The sequence below is a fragment of the Pleurodeles waltl genome, chromosome 10 (genome assembly GCF_031143425.1).
Source record: "Pleurodeles waltl isolate 20211129_DDA chromosome 10, aPleWal1.hap1.20221129, whole genome shotgun sequence".
In the NCBI taxonomy this organism is placed as follows: Eukaryota; Metazoa; Chordata; class Amphibia; order Caudata; family Salamandridae; genus Pleurodeles; species Pleurodeles waltl.
The window spans coordinates 785,302,045-785,317,540 of NC_090449.1; positions in this window are offsets into that span (position 1 = coordinate 785,302,045).

Consider the following 15,496-nt stretch of genomic DNA (forward strand, 5'->3'; position numbering starts at 1 on the left):
TCTGCCACCCGTGCCTCCTTCACCTTCCAAAACGCCAGTTCAGTGCGGCAGTCCCAATACCATGGAGCATCAGGCTTCAGTACGGCATGCAGAAGCTCTGAAAGAGTGGCCAAATTTGGAATAAGGCATCCGCAGTAGGTAGCCATCCCGAGGAAACTCACCCCTATGGTGCATTCTGCAGGACAGCTGCACTCTGGATGCCTTCAACTTACTTTGGGTCAACCTGTAGGTCTTCACTTGAGAATAGGTACCCAAAGAACTCAATACAGTTTATGTAGCATGAGGTATTTTGCTTATGCAAGGTTATCCCACAGTCTGCTACCCACTTGAGGGTTGCCTTTATCCATATATGGTGGTTATCAAGCATGTTAGAGAGTATCAAAATGTCATCACTAATGTTTAGCACTCCAGCCAGCCTTGAGAGGGTTTCCCAGATTACATTCCGAAACACCTCTGCTGCTGACGTTATTCAAAAGTTTAAACACTTGTTAACCTGTGGAGCACCACGTGTATCGAGAAAGTGGTTATATAAAAACTAGACAAGTCGAGGTCAAGTTGGTGACACATGCATTGAGGTCTAGCTCCAAGAACCACCTAGCATTGTTGAGGTCTGCTATGATATCATCAATGTTAAGGGTTATGTGTCTCTCTGCGTATGGTACTGCTTGAGAGCTGCATGTCAACACATAGGCCCTCATAATGACATTGGTGGTAAATCTCGCTTACCGACATGCTGATGGCCACCAACTTACCTCCACGGTAGCAGATATCCATTCACCATTTTATGACACATACACCAATCCAACAGAATACAGCCACATACACAAATCCGCCAGGCCATAGGTCAGTGATAAAGTGGCAGTCCCATAACCCATACCATTACGTCAACAAAACAACGCCCACCGCATTATGACGCACGAATCACCATGGCGGACATTCAACAGCAGTAAACCATTGGCGGTACATACTACCACGCTCACAACGGACATTCAAAACAACACTACAATGGCCAATACGAAAAACACACACCTGACAACCATACACACACCACACCCACACACCCACACCATAATAAAACACCCACCCACATTACCCACAACCCTTTACAAACAACAATTACTGGTAGGAGACTGAGAAGAAGAGCACAGAGACAACTAGACAGACACACCACTTACACCCATACACCCCTCATGCACTCCACATCACACACACCACCACATTACCCAACACACCCTCACCAACACACATCACACAACACCCATGGTACCTCAAAGGCACCCTCGTTTCACTGAGGAGGAGTTAAGGGTCAGGGTAGAGCCACAGCTCTTTGAAGCACAGGTACAGCAAATATCCATTGCAAGGAAGATGGAGCTATGGCGGAGAATCATGGACAGGGTCAATGCCGTGGGACAGCTCCCAAGAACAAGGGACAACATCAGGAAGAGGTGTAACGACCTAAAGGGGAAGGTACGTTCTATAGCAGTAAGACACCAGCTCATCATACAGAGGAGTGGTGGTGGACCCCCATCTCCTCCTCCATAGCTCACAGCATGGGAGGAGCAGGTACTGGTAATACTGCACCCTGAGGGAGGAGCTGGAGTTGCTGGAGGACTGGACACTGGTAAGTCAATATTTACTACCTATCACCCCCAATACCTGCATGCCATCTCACACCCACACCCTCACTCCCATCATTCCACTCCATCCCACACACTGCACCCACACATCTCACTAATCCCAATACCAAGCCCTCCATGACATACCAATGCATTGGCACCCCTCCCAGTCCTGCATGGACACCCATCACTAAAGAATGAACAGCATAGGGGAACTAACAATCCCACACTACATCACCATACACAACCAAAAGCTGGCAGGGTAACACCAACCATAGAGGGAAAGCTAGGAAAGTACAAATGTTTTACACATCAAGCATAATACATAATTTACATCCGCACAGGTAACCCAGCCAATGTCAGTGGAGGCTCCCAGTGATGACAGCAACTCTGGACTTCATGATATGCAGGACCTACCTGGCCCATCAGGGACCACTGGACAGTCAGTCACCCAAGCCCACTCACATACCACCACTGAGCCTCCCCATCAGGAACCAACACCACAGCACTCACCCAGCATACCCACACCTCTGTCCCCAGGACACGTCAATCAGCAGTGTGCCCACATGTACAGGGACCCCAGGACAAACCTCACCCACAAGACAACCAGGTACCTAGGGTCAGTGACGGTAGGCACACCGTTCAGCGGACAGAGGCACAGGCCAACAGGGACACTGGGAGGACTGCTGTGCACCAGGGAGAGGATAGGACCAGGGAAGTGACTCTTCAGGAGACACTCACCGAGTTCCTGGGAGACTACCAACATTACCAGGACACAATGGGCCAGATCCTTAACAACATGCAGGAGAACAGGCAGCTGCAGGAGGAACAGTATCAGGGGATCAGGTAGGACTTGCAGGCCATTAACAACATCTTGATCTCCATAGCAGGGGTGCTGGCAGACATGGGCAACATCATGTGGAAGGCAACAGCACACCAGCGGCCCCCTACCACTAGCCAGTCCATCGACCAGCCCTCCACTTCCGCTGCTGCTAGTGGCCAGGAGGCCCCGCCACAGGACCCACTGGCTACCAGCACCTCTCCCCCTGCAGAAGGTGAACCACCTCGCAAACGTTCCCTGCGACCCAGACAGAACCCAGAGACACTTGCCAAGACAACCGCAAGGAAGTGAAACTCTCCTGATTGTCCTCTTTGTGTCCCACTCTGTCACCTTGTCCACCTTGAACTGCCATTGCTCCCCTTCTTATGGCTCCTTAGATGCTGCACCTGTGCTTCAAACAGACTGGAAAAATTCCCCGGACTTTCCTTCATCATCACCCTATTCCATTGAACTTTCCCCTCAATATCTTAGTACTACAATAAACACCCTGGGACAAACTTTGACTACTATTATTTCATGTATTGCAAATTTGTATTAATTGAAACAGCTACATCCATTGCAAATGAACTGTACATAGTGAGAGCATAGAATGAATGACCTGTTGCTGGCTGTTGTGATCACATCAGGACATTGTTGTCATATCACCAACATCTGTAAAATGACAATCCATAGGTAACAGTAAGTATAGGAAACAAGTGGGTAATTCCAGCATGCCAATGCCACACAGAATAGTCATAGAAATGTGAAGTTTCACTTTCTCACCTGTGTGTCATTGGAAGTACTCAGGGATCACTAATGTTCTGTTGTCCACATCCTCATCCTCTGCCTCCTCATCCTCACTGTCCTCAGGGTCCACTGCTGCCATAGGGGCATCTCCAGTCTCCTCTTCCTGCAGAAGAGGTACATGGTGTCTGAGGGCCAGGTTGTGCAACATGCAGCATGCCACTACTATCTGGCAGACCTTCTCGGGTGTGCAGCACAGGGATCCACCTGTCAGATGGAGGCACATGAACCATGGCCTTCTGGAGGCCGAATGTTCTCTCTATCATCCTTCTGGTTTGCCCATGTGCCTCATTATAACATTCTTCTGCCCTTGTCCTGGTATTCCTCACAGGGGTCAGCAGCCACGATAGGCTTGGGTAACCAGAGTCACCTGCAAATATTGAGGGACAACATTTAGCCACACACTATCCTATTTGGCCAACAGCATAGGCATACACCAACATACACTGGGTGGGGACTAAGGCTCACCTATAAGCCACATCCTGTGCCTCTGTAGTTGGGCCATCACAATTGGGATGCTGCTATTTCTCAGGACAAAGGCATCATGCACCGACCCAGGATACTTAGCATTGACGTGGGACATGTACTGGTCTGCCAGGCACACCATCTGTCAATTCATGGAGTGGAAACTCTTACAATTCCTGTACACCTGTTTATTTTGCGGGAGCGGGACAGGTGCAATATGTGTACCGTCAATTGCCCCAATTTGTTTGGGGATATGTCCCATTGAATAAAACCCGGCCTTCACAGTGGCCAAATTGTCCATCTGGGGGAAAGCAATGTAGCTGCACATGTGTTTTATCAGGGCAGACAAGACTCTTGCCAGCACTATTGAGAACATTGGCTGTGACATTCCTGCTGCCAAGCCCACTGTCACTCGGAAAGAACCAGTTGGCAGGAAATGGAGCACTGATAGCACTTGCACAAGAAGGGGGAACACAGTGAGATGACGGATCGCTGAGATCAGGTCAGGCTCCAACTGGGCACACAGCTCTGTGATTGTGGCCCTGTCCAGTCTATAGGTGAGTATTATGCCTGTTTTCAAGTGTAGAAAAGTCCACCAGGGGTCTGGACACGAGGGTATGTCTCCATCTCCTATTCATCCGCAGCGGTAGGTATCTAAGGAACACAAGAGTGAGTAGGCTGTCACAATTGGAACAACTATACCACAACAGCAGTCCACATTGTGCAATCATGTTTTGGGACAATGGAATTTAAAAGTATGTGCTTTTTATCCTATGACGCAGTAATTTATGATAGGCCTGTTCCCCCCCTGAAATGGAGACCGCCTGTCCTGTGTGGAGGGGCAGGTGGAAGTGAGGTAATTTCATCGACGTTGTGCGCCATGGCCAAAGGCAGTCGTGAACTGCCGTGCAATTCTTCAATGGCTAATATTGGGCCCTATGGGGTACAGTGGCCAATGGGGATGTATGCCGGCAGTGACGGTATACACCGCTGCGGACGTGACCGCCATTTTATTTCTCAATCTTCACTTGTTTCCTGACCTTCCACAGGAGAAGACCTATACTACATGTGCTGCTGTGACTTGTGTTAGAACCTACCATGGCCCGTGTGACCAGGGAGAGGCCCCAGCCTTCACTTCTGAGGAGTTAGAGCGACTGGTGGATGGGGTCCTACCCCAGTACGGACTACTATCTGGGCCTCCAGACCAACAGTTGAGTACACTGTGGGCATGATGCATGTGGCCTGAATGTATAGAGATGTGTGTGAAGGCATCATGTAAGGGTGGATGGGGGTGGGGTGATTTACTCTTGGCGGTATACATGTTGTGAGCTGGCCTATGTGTTTTGCAATGTTGATGGGATCGGGTATGGTGGGCCATGTGTGTGACAGGATGGACTGTTCGTTTAATGGAGTTCTGCTATATATATTACCTCTGCAGGTCAGCGCCCATCAAAAGAAGGGATTATGGCGTGCCATCACCAAGGACGTGAGGACCCTGGGGGTCTATGGCAGGCGGAGCACCCACTGTCGCAAACGGTGGGAGGCCCTGAAACCCTGGGCATGGAAGACCACAGAGGCCCAGCTTGGGATGGCCTCCCAATGGGGAAGGGTTACCTGTTGGACCCTGACCCTGCCCTGATGGCCCGCATACTGGTGGTGGCCTACCCAGAGCTGGATGGGCACTTGAGGGCCTCACAGCAGCCACAAGGGGTGAGTACAGTGGGTATGGTTAAAACTTATGGCTGGTGGGGTGATATTCGAGTGGTGGTTGTGTGTTAGTGGGTGCCACTAAGGCCAGGCCAGACATAGCAGCGTAGGTCCTCTGAAGGGTAAGGGTTGCATGGCAAATACAGGTAACCTAGCTTGTTAGTATTCACTTCTAGGCAGGTCTGCGTGGGTCCCAGGTGTGCTGCAGTTGGTGGTGTGTGCTCCTCCTCATGCCTTGGTGACTAGCCACATTACTGGTAGTGCAATGCATAGTCCGTAGGTGTGTTCCCTGTGTGTGAGGGTGCTGTGTACGCCAAAGGTGGTGTTGGTGCAGTCACTGAACCAGTGTATCCTTTATGTTTCTCCCCTGTTTCTTGTTTTGTCATCCTGTCCTTATCTGCATTAGCATCATGTGGCGGAGGAGCAGAGGCACCGGAGACAGAGGGAGCTGCATCTCACAGGACCCAGGAGGCAGAGTCCACAGACGCCGAGGGAACCAGCCGGACGGAGGGCGAGGGGAGCACCACAGCAGAGACTGGAGGGGACAACACAGACTCTGATACCTCCTCCGATGGGAGCTCCCTGGTGGTGGATGACACCTCTGTGACCACCCCAGCTGCAGGTACAGCAACCACCCCTGTACCAGCACCGCCCTCCCAATAGCCCCTCAGCAAGTTGCCCCTGCCTGCTCACCCAGGAGGGTGGGCATCTCCTTCGCCCCAGGCACCTCAAGCCCTTCCCCAGTGAGCCCTGCTGCCCTGAGTGAGCAGGCTATTGGCCTCTTGAGATCCATCTCTGTAGGGCAGTCAACCCTTGTGAATGCCATCCAGGGGCTGGCATCCCAGATGCAGCAATGCAATGCATTCCTGGAGGGCATTCACTGTGGATTGGGGGCCCAACAGAGATCGATTCAGGCTATGGCCTCCTCTCTGATGGCAGCCATTTTCCCTGTTTCTACCGTCCCCCCCTCCAACTCCCACTTCCCAGTCCCATTCTCCTCAACCCCAACCCATCCCAAGCACACAAACAGATGAGCATGCACACAAGGCAACACCAAAAAGTGGCACAGGCAAACACAAGCACCACACTTCATCCCACAGGCACTCACACAAACACCATACCGTTGCAGACACAACAACATCCACAGCCTCCAATGTCTTCCCCTCCTCCACCTCCCTCCCAGTTACGTCCACACTCACACCTGCATGCACTACATCAACATCCACTGCCAGCATCACCACACCAAGCAGAACACACACCTCACTAGCAGACACCTCCACAACATCCAGGCACCCATCCCCTGTGTCCTCCCCCACTGTGTCTGTCCCCTCCTCCTAAAGGACACAAACACAAGCATGCAGACACCCAACAGCCATCCACCTTTCACATTAGCATACAGCCCATGCACCTGCACCCAAATCCAGCAGAAATACACCTCAAATAACCACTCCCTCAACCTCCCCTCCCACCCTAACGTCCCTAAAAGGCTTTTCCCTTTCCCAACTTAACCTCTTCCCTACCCCTCCCTGCCCATCCTGTACGTATGGGCAGGGTACCAAGGATGCAGCCCAGCACCTCAGCCAAACAGTCCACGGGGACAGTGGTAGCACTACCTACTCATGATGGTAAGGATACAAGACCTACGACACTGAAGGGGAAGGAGCCAGCACCACCAGGGATGAAAAGGAAGAGTCCTGCACCAGCTGTGAGGAAGGGGCCTGCACCAGCTGTGAGGAAGGGGAAGGAGCCTGCACCACCAGGCAGTGAGGGGAAGAGCCCATCCACCCCTGCCAGGAAGGGTAAGGGATCCTTGACCCATGAACAGGAAGAGAAGAGGCACCCTACGCCAGCAGAAGCTGTCAGGCTAACACCACCACCACCACCAGCTGTCACGGGGCCCCCACGCCAGCTGTGGATGTGCAGCCATCAGTGAGTGCAGGGGCTGCCCAGGAGCCTCCCCCAACCACCATTACCATGCAGCCATCACTGAGTGCAGGGTCTGCCCCGGAGCCTCCCCAACCACCACCACCATGCAGCCATCACTGCCGGCAGATGTCATGTAGTCCACCCTCCAGGGGCTACTGTGCCGGCTGCCCCGTCCAGAAGCAGCGGGCACGTCACCCACTTGAGAGACTGTGGCCTTGCACTCCCCAGGACACAGCAATGGGCATGTGGCCCCCTCCAGAACCAATAGGAAAGACACCCACTCCAGGGAATGTGGCCTTGCACTCCCCAGGACAAAGCAATGGGCATGTTGCCCCCTCCAGAACCAGTTGGAAAGACACCCACTCCAGGAACTGTGGCCTTGCACTCCCCAGGACAAAGCAATGGGCATGTTGCCCCCTCCAGAAGCAGTGGACAAGTCACCCACTTGAGAGACTGTGGCCCTGCGCTCCCCAGGACAAAGCAATGGGCATGTTGCCCCCTCCAGAAGCAGTGGGAAAGACACCCACTTGAGAGACTGTGGCCTTGCACTCCCCAGGACAAAACAATGGGCATGTTGCCCCCTCCAGAAGCAGTGGGCTTGTTCACACATCAGGCTGAGGTGCCCCCTCCTCCCCCTGAGGTGCCTGCCTATTTGCAAACTGATGCCCCTGTAGTGTTTTATTCGGATGTGCTCAGGATTTGAGTTGGGTCTTAGACTGTGCCCTGTGGCAATGTGGGCCCTTTGAACTTTGGACTGGACAGTGTCCCTTTTTTGTACATGTGTACATATCTGTTTCATTGCCATATTGATTTATTAATTTTGATCTGATTACAATCAATGCCTATTGTCCTTGCATTATACTGCTGATTTTTGGGGACAGTTTTTTTTTGTGTGCAGCTGGTTGTGTGCATGGTGTGTGTGTGTCGGGTATTTGTGGTGCGTGTGTGTGTCACTCTCGTTTTCCTCCCTCCCTCCCTCCCTTGTGTGCTAGGTGGCTGTACTCACCGTCTTCGTAGGGCTTGGTGTTCCATGTGGAACATGACAAAGAAGATCATCGGGAAAACTTGCAGTTCGGGTTCCTTGGCGGCGTGGTTCTTCCCTGTGCCTCCAATGGTGAGTCCTTTCACTTCTGAGCTCTGTTTCTGCCAGGGTTTTGTTGGCATTGGTACCGCCCCGGAAAAGGTGGCAGTTTCCTGTGTCAAAATATGGTGGGCGGTACTTTGTCTTCTGCCTGGCTGTTGGCGGCTACTGCCGTGATGGCTGTTGTTTCCGGCTGGCGGATGGTGTGGTACATTGGCTGTCTATGGGAGTTATCACCCCCATGATACCTAGAAATCCAGTAGTCTCATTTAGGATAATGAGAGCCAATGCGACAAGCTCTTATTGGCATGGCCTCCTCGGCTCAGCAAAGGTGCCTCGAGGCCCTCCCCTGGGTGACGAGGAAAGCGTCACCCATTGACTTCGACCTGGGCGTTTCAGGTTTAAGCCCTGAAGCGCCCAGGGCGAGTGTCAGTCAGTGACACTTCGTCACAGAGTGGGGTGGGTTCAGCAGTCTCACTGACCCCATCCCACTCTGTGACGAGGCTGGGACTGCTGCTTTCCCTCATTGGCTGACCAAGATCAGCCAATAAGGGAAGGCAGCAGTCCCAACCCTCCTGGGACCTGGAGGCTGAAGGTAAGTGTGTGTGTGTGTGATGTTTTAAATTGAATGTTTGGTGCGCGTGTGCATGCTTGAGTGTTATGAGTGTTGTTAATGGATGTGCGTGCATGCGTGCGTGCATGCGTGCGTGTGTGTGTGAAAGAATAAGTTTGTGTGATCTTTTAAAATGAATGTTTGATGCATGCATGCATGTTTGAATGTTATGAGTGTTAATGGATGTGCGTGCGTGTGTGAAAGAATGAATGTGTGTGTGTGATGTTTTAAAATGAATGTTTGGTGCGTGCGTGCATGTTTGAATGGCATGAGTGTTGTTAATGGATGTGCGTGCGTGTCTGTGTATGAAAGAATGAGTGTGTGTGTGTGTGCTTCCCGCCCACCCCCCTCCCTCCTAAAGCTGCCGGCCGCCACTGTGCTTATGTAACAACAAGCTAGGGTGGGATAGTCCTCGCCTTCATGTCCTTAACAAAATTGAAAAACCCAGATCAAATTCTATTGGACACAGGGCTTCGAAGTGGAGATTAGAGGTGAACTAGGATAACAAGCAGGAATACGTGCTGCTAACGCATTGGGGCGAACATCACTTTCACAATCATAGGTGACAACGCATCATCCATGTGTGCGCCTGGTCACTCATAAAAAGTTAAAATGGAATACGTCCATCAATGCAAGGGCGTTCCTGCTCCCGCTTCACATAAAGAATATCACTAACATCGGAGCAACTGGTGATGGGATGCAAAATATACTCCTCTTGCGTAGGAGAAAAGGAGGATTAAACAGAGAACAACATGCGTGATGAGCACGACAACTCATAGCAGAAAGCAATCGTATCGATAAAGAGTGCAAATAAAACAATCGTACGTGAGTACAAATACATGCAAGCAAGTCGTAAATCAAGTAATCATTGCATTGGTATTTATAGTATGCATTAGAACATGAGAAAGGTACTTAACTGACAGAGCAGCAGCAAAGAAAGAGGACGTACGATGGAGGTGACAGCTATTATAGGGCTGGCTTCCTAGTGATTGGAGCATCTGGCTATTGGTGTATTATAGTGTTCATGGGTAATATAGTTTTAAATGTTCTTGATTGTAATTGCTTGCTGTCAAAAATGCAGTAAGGATAGAGAAGCATAATCGGTATGGTTGACTCTACTTGGAGTTGCCCTTCAGTAAAACTCTTCAGTGTGGAGAATGGTTTGCATGTTCATATGAGAAAATGTTTGAATGCCATGATGTTGTAGAATCTGCATAACTTGGGCAGCTTTTTCCTTTTCCGATACATTTCCAGTAGTGCTTGAGAAGATTTTACTGACTGATTTGAAAGTGCATCATGCTAGAAAATAGAAATTGTGCCACTTTGAAGGATTAAAATCCAAAATGCACTACTCACTTATCCAAAATTGAGACTAGGAAACTGTATTTAAGACTAACTTTGGGTATGTTATAATTATGCCACATATGTTCGAGGAATGCAAAATACTTTGGCCCTCATTGCAATCCTGGTAGTAAATCCCACTATCTGCCATGCAGAAGACCGCCAACATACCGCTGCGGCAGCGGAATTCCGCTACAGGTATTACGACCCACATCCTGTAATCCGCCACAATACAGACACCCACACAAGTCCCCCACAACAAAGGTCAGTGATAAACTGGCGAAACCAAAACCTCCACGTCACGCCAACAGGAATACACCCACACTATCAGGACCCACGAATCAACGCAGAGGTTATTCAACCGCGGTAAACCATTGGCGGTACACACAGCTGCGCTCAAAATACACAAACACTTACAAAACACAACCACATTGGACAAATCCAAATACACACACCTGATACACATACACACACCACACCCACACACCCAATCCAATATAAAGCACACACCCACATCACCCACAAACCCTTACAACCAAAAATTTGAAAGAAGGCCAAAGAGAGAGACTACCTAAAACAACACCAGCATCCACAGACACACAACACCATCACTTACACAACATCCACGCACCTCAAACAACACACACCAGCACATCCCCTCACACATCACAACAGACACCACCTCACACATCACTCGAACCATATCATGGCACCTCAACAACACCCCAGGCTCTCTGAGGAGGAGCTCAGGGTCATAGTGGAGGAAATCGTCCGGGTAGAGCCACAGCTAGTCGGATCACAGGTGCAGCAGACATCCGTTGCAAGGAAGATGGAGCTATAGCGCAGAATTGTCGACAGGGTTGACGCAGTGGGACGACATCCAAGAACACGGGATGACATCAGGAAGAGGTGGAACGACCTACGGGGGAAGGTACGTTCCGTGGTATCCAGACACCAGATTGCTGTACAGAGGACTGGCGGTGGACTCCCACCTCCTCCCCCACAACTAACAACATGGGAGGAGCAAGTCTTGGCGATCATGCATTCTGAGGGCCTCGCAGGAGGAGCAGGATGACTGGACTCTGGTAAGTCATATCTTAACTACTTTATCCCCCCACCCCACCTGCATGCCATCACATACCGCCATCCTTTACCCTCACACCCAACAACCCACAGATACCCCACTAACACAACCCACACATCCCAAAACCAAGCCCTGCATGTAACACCAATGCATGGACACCCATCACCAAAGCATGTCCAGTAGAGAGACTCACTCATGCCCCAAAATCACCAATCACACAAGGGCCACGGCAATAATGCAAGTACAGGAGTAGAGGGTCACTCACCCATTGCACAAGATGGCACACACAGATACAATAACTATGCATTTACATCCCAACAGGACCCCTACCCAACGTCACTGGACAGGAGTTGCCAGACATATCCAGTCCCCCCACAGAAGAGGCCCACATTAACAACACCAGCTCTGCACGCCTGTATCAAGATGACCAGCCTGGCCCATCGGGGACCTCGGGACAGTCGGTTCCCCTGACACAGTCACAAACCACCACTGAACCTCCCCCCTCAGTAAACACCGCCACAGCACCCACCCAGCGGGCCCACCCCTCTGTCCCCAAGACACGTCAATCAGCAGTGTGTCCACCACTACAGGGAACCCAGGCAAACCCACTAACACAGGACGATCAGGGACCTGGGGTCAGTGACAGTGGGCACACGGTTCAGGGGACAGAGGCACAGGATAACAGGGAAGCTGGGAGGACTGCTGTGCGACAGGGGGAGGACAGGCCCAGGGAACCGACACTCCACGAGGCACTCTCCAACATCATGGGAGCTTACCACCATTCCCAGGATACCATGGGCACGGGACTGGCCAAGTTTCAGGAGACCCAGCGGCTACAGGAGGAACACTACCTGGGGATCAGGGAGGACTTGAAGTCCATCAACACCACCCTGGTCACCATTGCAGGGGTGCTGGCAGACCTTGTCAACACCATGAGGGACACAGTGGCACACTAACGGGCCCCTGACACTAGCCTGGACGATGAACAACCCTCCACCTCCGCCGGCGCTAGTGGGTAGGAGGCATCGCCACAGGACCAACAGGTCACCAGCACCCCACCCATTGCAGATGGAGAACCACCCCGCAAATGGTCCCTGAGATCCAGGAACAAGACAGAGAACACTGCCAAGACCCCCGCCAGGAAATAAGACCCCCCTGAATGTCACCCTTCTGTCCCACTTTGTCACCCTGTCGACCTTCAACTGCCATTGCTCCACTTCCTATGCCCCTTTGGACAATGTACCTGTGAAACAAATAGTCTGGACTCTGCCATGGACATTCTTCCACCATCACCCCAGCCCATTTTACAACCCTGTCCACTTATTTGCACAGGAATAAACAAACTTCAATCACAAAACAATCTGGAGTCAGTCTGTGCTTTCACAAATTTGTAATTGCAATATCTATGGAATACAGCAATGTCAATGTACTTGTTCACATACCAATGTAACACAGCTGTAGGCCAGCAGTAAGCATAGCAGAGGACAGAGGGGGAGCCAGATCTGTGACATGGAAAGTCAAAGTGACAAGTCAGTGTCCATACACTGAGTGAAAATGACAGACTTGTGCTAGTTCCAACAATAGTATGAGATGTGGGAAGCAGTTACATCTTCTTACCTGTGTCTCACTGGATGTATTGCATGATGATGTTGTTTCGGTTGTTGACATCTTCTTCTTCTGCCTCCTCTTCTTCACTGTCCACAGGCTCCACAGCTGCCACAAGACCACCATTAGGCCCATCCTCCTGCAGAAAAGGCACCTTCCGTCGCAAAGCCAGGTTGTGCAGCATACAGCAGTCCACGATTATCTGGCACACCTTCTTCGGTGAGTAGTATAGGGAGCCACCTGTCAGATGGAGGCACCGGAATCTGACCTTCAGGAGGCCGAAGGTGTGTTCTATAATCCTCCTAGTTCGCCCATGTGCCTCATTGTAGCATTCCACTGCCCTTGTCCTGGGATTCCTCACTGGGGTCAGTAGCCTTGACAGGTTGGGGTAACCAGAGTCACCTGCAAATGTCGAGCAACAACGGTTAGACACACCTTATCCCTTAGGGACAACCCCATACCCAGACACCTATGACAACTGTATTGGGACCTTGGCCTCATCTATTAGCCACACACAGTGCCTCTGGAGTTGCCCCATCACAGAAGGGATGCTGCTATTCCTCAAAATGTAAGCGTCATGCACTGAGCCAGGATACTTGGCATTCACATGGGAGATGTACTGGTCTGCCAAACACACCATCTGCACATTCATCGAATGATAGCTTTTCCGCTTTCTATACACCTGTTCATTCCTGCAGGGGGGGACAAATGCCACATATGTTCCATCAATGGCACCAATAATGTTGGGGATATGTCCCAGGGCATAGAAGTCACCTTTCACTGTGGGCAAATCCTCCACCTGAGGGAAAACGATGTAGCTGCGCATGTGTTTCAGCAGGGCAGATAACACTCTGGACAACACGTTAGAGAACATTGGCTGGGACATCCCTGATGCCATGGCCACTGTTGTTTGAAAAGACCCACTGGCCAGGAAATGCAGTACAGGCAGGACCTGCACTAGAGGGGGGATTCCTGTGGGATGGCGGATAGCTGACATCAGGACGGGCTCCAACTGGGCACACAGTTCCAGGATTGTTGCACGATCAAGTCTGTATGTGATTATGATGTGTCTCTCTTCCATTGTCGACAGGTCCACCAGGGGTCTTTACTCCGGAGGATGCCGCCATCTCATCACCTGCCCCAGCAGACGTGTCCTATGGAGAACAGCGAGCAGAGAGTCATCCAACACTGAGGTATCACAATGTGTTATTTGCAGGAACGTTTGTAATTCGCAATGTGCCTTTATCTGTCTGTATTCCCAGCCTAGATAGGTGTGACACAGTTTTGATCCATGCCATGTGGCCCCCTGAAATGGCGGCTGCCTGACCTGTAAGGTGGGACAAGGGGAAATGAGGTAACTGCGCTGGCGTTGTACACCGTTGTGGTGGGCGGTCGAAGACCGCAGCGCAATTCAGCATTGGTTAACATTGGGCCCTATGGTTCCCAGGAGCCAATGACGATGTACGCCGGCGGTGACGGTACGCACCGCTGTGGATGTGACTGCCATTTTCTGTATGTTCACTCACTTGATACCTGACCTTCAACAGGAGAGGACCTACACTGCAAGTGCTGCTGTGACCTGTGTCTGCAAGCAACAGTGGATACAGTGTCTGGGGAAAGGGCCCTGCCTTCACATCAGAGGAGTTGGAGAAACTAGTGGATGGGGTCCTCCCCCAGTACACGCTACTGTATGGTCCTCCAGACAAACAGATGAGGACACTGTGAGCATGCTGCGTGGGCAAAGCCTGTTTTCAGTGGTCTGGATGGAAGATACATAGGGGGGGCTGAGGCCTGCATGTGCGGATGTTGAGTGTTTGTGCGTCAGGGCATGGGTGGGAACTGGTGGGCAATGACTGTGACGGTCCGGACGGGTGAGCAATTTCCTCTCCTCCTGTACAATTCCTCTAGGTCAGCGCCCACCAGAAGAAGGGTATTGGGCATGCCATCGCCACGGACGTCCGTACCCTGGGGGCCTATCACAGACAGAGCACCCACTGCCTTAAAAGATGGGAGGACCTGCGCTGCTGGAGCAAGAAGACGGCGGAGGTCCAGCTGGGGATGGCCTCCCGACGTGGAAGGGGTACCCATCCCACCATGAACCCCCTGATGCACCGGATCCTGGCGGTGGCCTATACGGAGTTGGATGGGTGCTTGAGGGCATCACAGCAGCCACAAGGGGGTGAGTACACACTCATTCAACTGACTCTACGCGCATTACGAGGTGTCTGGGTGGGGAGGTGGGCAGTGGGTTCCCCTAGGCCAGGGCGAACTTGGTAGGCAAGGTCCCTTGTGAGGCAGGCTCTGTGGCACCCCAACCCCACTAGTGGTAAGAGCCATCTACACCTAGTCAGGCTCCTGTGACTTCCAGGTGTGCAGCAATTGGGCTTAGGCCTCGTACCCCATGGGCATGTGAATTTTCTAGGAACTGTTAGTG